This window comes from Myodes glareolus, chromosome 3, assembly GCF_982192425.1.
Source record: "Myodes glareolus chromosome 3, mMyoGla1.1, whole genome shotgun sequence".
NCBI classification, from domain to species: domain Eukaryota; kingdom Metazoa; phylum Chordata; class Mammalia; order Rodentia; family Cricetidae; genus Myodes; species Myodes glareolus.
This window is the reverse complement of record NC_142028.1, coordinates 71,784,414-71,793,677: the sequence shown is the minus strand read 5'-3', so window position 1 is coordinate 71,793,677 and position 9,264 is coordinate 71,784,414. Positions and strand designations below refer to the sequence as shown.

Genomic DNA, 9,264 nt, shown 5'->3' with positions numbered 1-9,264 from the left:
GCCACCAAGGTCTCTTCCCCTATTTGGCCACTTCCTCCTCCTGAGACTGACTACCAAGATTCAGCTACCGAAGTATTGAAGTCTAGTAGTCAGAAGCCCCTTTGGTTCACCTACTTAACATGCCCTATTAAAATTAAACACCACATCCTAACCTGGGGTTTCCCCTTTTATCTTTATAAACCGCCATTTGCTTTGTCTTTCTCCTCTCTATTCAGAGGCAGTCCTTTGTCCTCCCAGGGGACAAATACCCCTGTCCCCTCTCCCTTGTCCCCTCCTCCTTCTCTCTCATCCCCTGTCCCCTGCCTTTGTCTCTTACTTCCTGTCCTCTGTCTTTCTGAGGCAAATAAATCTCCTTTGTGCTGAGAACTTGGTCTTGGGGTGTCTTGTGCTGATACCAGGCCTTTTACTTACTATTTGGGGTAAGTAGATGTGTGTTGTGTCTCCCCAGGAAAAGTTTTGTCACATAACACTAGCCCATAGGATCATTCAAAAGATAGAGAGTCAGAGCCGGGTGTAGTGGGTCGCAGCTGTAATTCCAACATTCCGGAGGCCAAGACAGGAAGATTGCATTCAGTTCAAGTCAGCATGAGCTACACAGTGCATTCCGGGCCGACGTTGACTACAGAGTGAGAGTATCTCACCAACAATGGAAAAGAGGGGCTTGGAGAAAGTTGTATTTCTGCAGGGCTTGCAGCACGAGGACCTGAGTCGAATCCCCAGCACTTGTGAAGAAAGTCGGGTGTGGTGGTGCATACGTGTGACCCTGGTGCTGGGGGGAAACAGAGTGGAGGCTACCCGAGACGAGCCAGTGTAGACTAATCAGCGAGCCCAGGTGCCAGGTAGATGGCTCCGAAGGAAACGCACACAGGGCTGACCACTGGTCTCCCCACAAGTATACACACACACACACACACATACAAGCTTACACACTGGCACATACTACACACCGGGGGAGAGAGAGAGAGAGAGAGAGAGAGAGAGAGAGAGAGAGAGAGAGAGAGAGAGAGAGAGAGAGAGAGAAAGAGGTAGCCTCTTTGGGGGAAAGGGCGAGAAGGCATGGAATCAACAGAGCAATCAACTGCGCAAACTCCGGGAGCAGGAGAGATGCAAAAGCCAACTCGTTTATTGAGGGTATGGGCAGGTCCTTTTGGGACCCAGGGTAGGTGCCAAGCTGGACTATTGTGTTATCTCTCTCTCATTGGCCAAAGTCATCATAACACCGGCAGACTTCGGTTGACACAGCAGGAAGTTGTGAATGCGCATGCTCAACGGGCTTCTTGCTGGCTGTTAGCCTCTTCCTGCTAAAGAGGAAAAAAAAAGAGATATATATCCAAACACAAAGAGAATTTGTGTTCAATTAAAGACACAGTGTATACATTGTATTCAATACTACTACAATAAGGGAGAGAGGTTCAGGAAAACTGAATTCAACTCTAATACTAAAAACATAATGAGGGTCATTGGGTGATTTTTTTTTAATGTAGGGTTTCACTATGCAAGACTGGCCTTGAATTTACTATGTAGCTAAAATGACCTTGATCCTCCTGCCTCCATCTCCCTGATGCTGAGTGTGCAGGTATGCTCCACCATGCCTGGTTTGGAAAATACAAAGATCAGACCTCTGCGGTAAGGCACATTCTTGGTAATATTTTCCTTGTGAATTTCATGTGTGCATGTATATATGTGTGTGTGTTAATTATTACACCTTCAGCTCCTCATTTTCCTCCTCCTCCCCCTCGTCTTTCCAACCTGAGTCGTCTCTTCCTTGATGTGTCAGCACATTACACATTACAGGAGGACTGCGCACTCCTGCTGCCACCGTCAGGAGCTCCTCTCGGCTCCATAAACAGCAGCACACCTTCCACCATGACGGGCTGAAGGACTCCCTCTCCCTTCCCTCCTACTTCTCCTCCTCACCTCCTATTTTTCTTTTCTTCCTTTTCTATAATCCGTTGAGTCCAATTAGTGCTGCCTGGGTAAACATGGGTAACTAGCAACAGCCACCCCCCAAAGAAGAGAAGGGACCCCCTCTCGGCTCCGCAGCCATCAGCTGCCAATAGCTCCTCAGCTAATGCTGGCGCCCCATGAGCTTGTCCCTCAAATATGCCAGAATTATTGACTGGCTTAATCGTGTGCAAGTGAGCATAGCTGCTTGAGCTCATGAGCACAAGGGTCGCGCCATAGTCGAAAGACAGAATGTCACAGCACGCTTCCCCATCCTCCAGCTCCTCAGGGTCGCTCCCAGAGCAGTGTGGGGGTTACTACAGATGTCTCACTTAGGGCTGAGTACTCAACAGTCACCTCGGTTCAGCATCTTAACCAATCACGCATTTCTACACTGACTGCTGGCCGAGGTGAAGAGCAGAAGCATAACCTATGAGCAGAAACATAAACACTTAGTTTGACAACACTTCTGTCTGTTCTGCCAAACAACAGCTGTGGGTTCCCCTGCTAGGACCTATAAGCTCCTATGACTTTATAGGCTCTTGAGCAAGTTTCAGTACTAATAGTATTCTCACCAAGGGAAAGTCAGGGACTTAAGACACTTAGGGTAGGGGATGTGGAACATGGTCAGATACTATCAAGGAAAGGTGGTGATTCCCACTAAACTGACTCGATGGGATTCTTGCTCTAAAACTAAGCAGGAATTGTAGGTTCACCTAAGTGGTGCGGTTCTTTCCTAGCATGGAAAAGACCCCAGATTCGCTCTCAAGCATCAGAAAGATGACACAAAACAGGATGAGGTATAGCTCAGCAGCACGGAGCTTACTCAGCATGCACAAAAGCCTGGGTTCCTATACTGGCAAGTGAGTTCATTAGAATGTTTAAACTCTGAAACGCTTTCATTTCTTTGGATGCTTCTCAGTTCCCATACTTTCTTGCATGATACAAATTATTTGGGGAACTGGCAGAGAACTCAGCCGCTTTCAGTACTCTTTGAAGTTAACTTGGAATTTCGGGCTTTGCAGCTTTGAGGGCTCCTTATTAAAATCACAACTTAAATTGAGAGAACTGTACTTATCTCTCACTAAATATTTCCTCCTAATACCAAATTCAGAGGAAGTAAGAACTCCATCACTTCTCCTCTAGACAAGTTTAACTGTTTGTCTAAAATATTTGGACATGGTACAGTCAGTAGACGAGATGGCCAAAGAGAACAAGACCCACTGTGACCGTTATGAGGAGATTTTAGCATGTTTTCCCCAAACTCAAAAATTAAGAATACAAATGATACATGGAAAATCTGAGAAACAGAAACAACTGACCTCATGGGCATGTGTGAAAACCTCAATCCAACACACACACACACACACACACACACACACACACACACACAAACTACCTTCTTCCCCTCCCTCCCTCTCTCCAACTCAGGCTGCAGATCCAAGCACTCTACTATTGCATCCCAAGAATATACTCCTCAAACAGAGAACACAGACAAAACTAAGTCCTTGGGTCAGCAAGATGGCTCAGCAGGGAAAGGCACCTGCTACCATTTGCCAACCTGAGATCCATCTCTGGGACTCACATGGTAGAAGGAGAAAACTAACTCCCAAAAGTTGTCCTCTGACTTCCGTACGTGCACCCTAGTGTATGTGTGTTCATACACATAGACAAATACATAGATACACACACATAAAAATAGACATACAGACAGACAGATACACACACATGCAAATAAACCAAAGTTTTATTTAGAAAAGTAAGTACCTGATTTTAAACATGGTTCTCAAATTATTTCATTTTCTTAACTAATAATTGTTTTTCCTCCTGTTACATAGGATTCTGCCTTTGGATTATTGATGTGGGGTTCCCCTCCATATGCTATGAATTATGTTTTATTAGCATTGGCGATTAAAGAAACTGTTTCAACCAATGACTTAGTAGAGTAAAGCCAGATGGGAAATATAAACAGAGATTATAGAAAGAAAGTAGGCAGAGTTGAAGAGACACCATGTAGCTGCCAAAGGAGATAGACACAGGAAAACCTTACCGGTAACCCATGAACCTCATGGAGACACATAGATGAATAGAAATGGGTTAATTCAAGATGTAAGAGTTAGCTAAAAAAATATGCATGAGCTAAATGACCAGGCAGTGTTGTAATTAATATAGTTTCTTTGTAATTATTTTGGGTCTGGGCGACTGGGAAACCAACGAGTAGTCTCTGACCACAAAATGACATGCCAACGAGGGCTGACTATATCCACATAAAATCTGAGAGAGCTTGAAAAGGAATTCTAGACACACACACAAAACAAAAACAAAATGGTAGCAGCATTTTCTCAGGTGACCTCTGTTTGCTAGAAGCAAGCAGAGGCACGATTAAGAGAAGGCTTCCTAACTCGACAGTAGCAGCAAACTCCATGGCTCCTTTAAGAAGGCTTCCTGGTTTGTGCTAGTCGCACAAACAGCTCTGGCTCTTTCAGGAGGCTGATCACTTGAATGGACTTTGTGGGCAGCATGCTGCAAGTTACTTGGTGGCAGCATGGACCAACTGCTTCCCAGAGTTGAGGTAGTGAGGATGGCTCTCACCAGGTGGTCCCAGAGCTGGCGGTAAACATGCCTCCACCATACTGAAAGGCTGAGAGAGGTGGGGCCATCATCCACAGCCATTGTGACCAAGCTGGTTACCATTTTAAAAGCACTTCTGGTCAGAAAATGATTACAGATATGCAATAAAGACAGATTCAGACAAAAGTAAACCTCTGAACAGGTCACAGTGTATTTAAAAATGTATGTAGGCTTGGAAGAGAGAAGAAAAAGAAGATAGACAGTTATAAAAAGAAATAAATACTTTTAAAGAATAAAATAAGTCTTTAAAGAGACAGAGTACAGTCATAGATTAAAGGAGTAAAGAAAAATAAGCCCATAAAGATGGAAAATACACAGGGCATCTGGATTATGCATATTATTGTGGTTTCTTTGAATTTTTTGACTGTGAATGAACTAAGTACAGAGAAACATTTCATTGTATGGGCTGCTAAGCTAAACCAACATATATATTTTAAAGATATCTTGACTTCAAAATTTGGGTCTAAAGATATGTTGCTTTGGAAAAGAGGTTCTGCTTTTGTTTCCACAGAGGATAAAAAGCTGTGGATTCCTTAATGACTAATAAGGTTTAATCAAAGAAGACCTCCTGAAATAATGGGCCAGATGGTCCAACATCCATGACAGCTTCAGGACTGCTGGCTTAGATGGACCTACCACACAGGATACCCCATGAAAGACCTGATTAACAGTGCCCCCAATCAGCAGGAAGTAGTCTAAAGAACAACACCCAAATTGCCTAAATGATTGTTTACAAATGTTTACATTTAAAGGGGGATGTGCTAGAGAGATGAATACTTTGCATTGGTATGAATCTTGGTTTATTGATACAAATTTAAGGTCAGTTTTGTTATATGTATATTTCTGCTCTTGATTAAGGTATTATGTTTGTGCAGTTCATTTAAAAATGTAATGTATAATTAAGAAATACAGGTTAATAGATAGTCATCTATAATAGCCAAGCTTGTAGTCATGTTAGTTAGGTTTTTAAGATATACAGAGATCTATTTCAGATGAATAGTCATTCTTCAAAGCTTTCAAAGACTACAGAATATGATATTTAAAATGTTTTAAAAACTTAGGACTTTTCATGACAATGAGACACATCTGCTCCTGGCAGCTCCACTCTACTTCAAGAGGATAATGGGCATCAAAGTGGCTCCTTATGGAGTTTGTTAGCCATTTGGGCAAGAAACTGTTCTTGCCTGGATTGCTTGATGGTATGCTGTATGAACCGGAATGTAGGGCCCACAGAAAAATGACTGCTGAAGTTGCCTGAAGAAGGTGAGATAGTCCTTCAGGGTTCCTGTTTCATGAAAGACTCTGCAAGACATTCTGCAGGACACAGAGGAAAGTGACTGACAAACTGCCAAAAGAGGCAAAACAGTCTTTCAAATTTCCTGCTTCATGGAAAAGTCTGCTGGATACTATGAGCCTGTAGGCTGAGGATGGATACCCTAATGTTACAGAAGAACTTTGGGTGACTGTCCAGGCAGTGAGATGTCTCTGTCAATTCTAGAGTTTTAAAAGTTGCTTACAATGCACTTCCTGTTTACTTAGGTAATATTATATCCTTCTGGGGCCTTTGATGAAGTTGAAGAATAGATAGTTATAATTACAGTTTTCCTTAGTTATGATTAAAGATAAAGTAGATATAAATATTATAACTTCAATTCTTGCTTGATACCTGTTTTGTTATATGTAAAATTTTACTATATTAAAGTTAAAAACCTTCCTTTTCATTTAGACAGAAAAGGGGAGATGATGTGGGATTCTCCTCTGTATGTTATGAATATGTTTTATTGCCATTGGTTATTAAAGAAGCTGGTTGGCCAGTGGCTTAGTAGAGTAAAGCCAGATGGTAAATATGAACAGAGATTATAGAGAGAAAGTAGGCAGAGTTGAGAAGATGCCATGTAGCTGTGGAAGGAGACAGACACAAGAAAATCTTACCAGTAAACTATGAGCCTCATGGCAATACACAGATTAATAGAAATGGATTAATTCAAGATGTAAGAGTTAGCTAGAAATATGCATGAGCTAATTAGCCAAGCAGTGTTGTAATTAATATAGTTTCTTTGTAATTATTTTGGGTCTGGGCAGCTGGGAAACGAATGAGCAGTCTCCATCTACAGGTTACGGAATGGCTGTAACTACCAGGGAAGGAAATGCTACCTTCCCCCCACATTTACCAACAGGACCAGAGTCGATATTGGCTGCTGAAGCATTTTATATGCAACTTTTCAAGTGTGTATATGTACCATTAAATTCTGATTTTAAAAGTTATGTTTCCGTAGCCAGTATGGTGGCAATACCTGTAACCAGCTACACAACCTGGGCTATATGAGAGAGACTGATCAGGTTTCTTCCTCAGTCCTTCTCAACTTACTTTTGAGAGACAGTTTCCCACCAACCCTGGAAGATGGTGACATAGTCAGACTGTCTGACCAGCACGCCCCAGGGATGCCCTTGTCCTTACTCCCCAGCACAGGGATCACAGGTGCACATGCCTACACCTGTGGATGTGGGATCTGACCCCGGTTCTCACACTTCTGCAGCAAGCCCTTCACCGCCTGAGTGTCTCCCTGTTGGGGGATATTATTTTAAGGTGTGTGACTTTTGTTTGTGCTGCACTTGTTGAACTCTGTGAAGCTGTGATTCTTTGCCTGTCTAAAACACCTGATGGTCTAATAAAGAGCTGAGCGGCCAGGAAGTAGAAAAAGATAAGATCTCCTGAGTAAATTGGGAGCATGGGGACCTTGGGAGAGGGTTGAAGGGAAGGGGAGAGGCAGGGAAGGGAGCAAAGAAAAATGTAGAGCTCAATAAAAATCAATTTAAAAAAAGAATCACACACACACACACACAAAATAACTGAATGGCCAAGAGTAAGGTGGGATCAAGAAAAGAAGTAGAGGAGACACAAGGGGCCAGCCGCCCAGCCACCCGGCCACCAAGCCACACAGCCACCAAGCCCCCAAGCCACACAGTCACACAGCCACACAGCCAGCAAGCCATACAACCACACAGCCACACAGCCCCCAACCACACAGCCACCCAGTCACACAGCCCCCAACCACACAGCCACCCAGTCACACAGCCCCCAACCACACAGCCACCCAGTCACATAGCCACACAGCCACACAGCTGCCCAGCTGCACAGTAAGAGTGAAAGTAAGCTATACAGAAGTAAGAAAAGGAAAAAGCCCAGAGGCAAAAGGTAAATGGAATAATTTAAGTTAATAAAAGCTGGCTAGAAATAAGTCAAACTAAGGCTGGGCATTTATAAGTAAGAATAAGCCTCCACATGAGTGTCTTATTTGGGAGCTGGGTGACAGGCCCCCCTCCCCCACCAAAAAACCTAAGAAGCAAAGAGTAATTAATGAGAGTAAGAGACAACCACCACGTCTCCCTAGCCCCAAGGCTATTTTCCTTTTCTTTGTATTATGTTTTGTTTGTTTACTTTGTGTGTTTATGTGGGGAGGGAGGCGGTCACTGTGGGTACACAGAGGTCAGAGGACAACTCACACAACTGGCTTCTATCCTCAGCTATCATAGTCCCATGAGGAATGGACCAGGTCACCAAGCTTAGTGGCCAGTGTTTCATCCAGCTGAATCACCTTGCTGGACCAAAGCCTATCAAACTGTGCACTGTATAATGCTTCCTAATCCTGTATTTAATTGGCTTCTCAACTACCTAGTAACTACTAGTTTCAACAGTGTGGAACAGAAGGGTTTCACGTGGGTGTGCGACCGGTTTTTCTTCCAGATTTTTCATGTCACTCTCTGTAAGACGACTTCATCCTCTACAAAGCCAGTGCCAAAGAGCCCCACTGTACCCTGGACACATCTTACTTGACAGGTTCATTTAAACGTTTTCATCGTTTTTCTAGGGGGGAAATGTTTGACCCCCATAATTGAAATGCTGGGGCTGGACTGAGAGAAGCTAGAAAAGAGGTGAGGGCAGAGAGGGCAAGAGCCTCTGGCTGTAAACCAGGGTGTAGCTCGGATAGGAAGTGGCCTTGCTTCCCCATCTTCCTGCTTCACCCCTCACCTGACAGTTCAAACCAATCTGGAAGCCCTGACTGGATCCCTGAGATCTTCCTTCCCCTCCCCCATCTCCCCGGAGCTAAAACTTCTTCCTCCCTAATTACATTTTTGCCCTGTTGAAATCCTGTATTGCCTTTGAGACTCAGAACAAAACCCACCATGATCTAACTAGCTGTGGATGAAAATCAAGTCTCCTACATCCCAAGGGCAGTAGGTAAAACACAGTGCTGAATAGTTTGCTGCCCCTGTGGACTCCTTTCTTACACGGATGCACACGTGCTAAAATAAAGTAATCTCCTCTGGGAAAAGCTCCTGCAGCCAAGCCTGATGATTTGAGTTCTGAGTTCAAATCCCAGGACTGACAGTGAAAGGAGAGAACCCACTCCTGCAAGCTGCCCTCTGACCTCCACACGCACGCTGTGGCACGCGTGCCACACACCTATAAACGCCCACACACAACATAAAAATAAAATAAAGCAAAAATGAGACAGTTGTTAGAGAATAGACCTCTCTTCAAATCCGTGGGGAGAAATTGTCACCTGGGTATCCTTGGGTGTAAAATGAGAGCAGTGCATAGACCAATTAAAAGATGGAAAGCCGTTGGACAATAGCGTCTGGTCCGAGGTAGACACTGCCCGGCGGGGGCGTGGTCACCTGGGACCC

At 44.0% G+C, this 9,264-nt stretch overlaps 1 long non-coding RNA gene across 1 annotated transcript; it reads right to left on the bottom strand.

Annotated features, from left to right (window-relative positions):
- Nucleotides 1-1,107: 1,107 nt before the first annotated feature.
- On the bottom strand, nucleotides 1,108-9,245 carry LOC125400452 (uncharacterized). Its single transcript, XR_007231949.3, has 2 exons — nucleotides 9,141-9,245; nucleotides 1,108-1,301 (listed from the first exon to the last, which is right to left on the bottom strand). It is a non-coding gene; the product is annotated as an uncharacterized LOC125400452 (long non-coding RNA).
- Nucleotides 9,246-9,264: the final 19 nt, after the last annotated feature.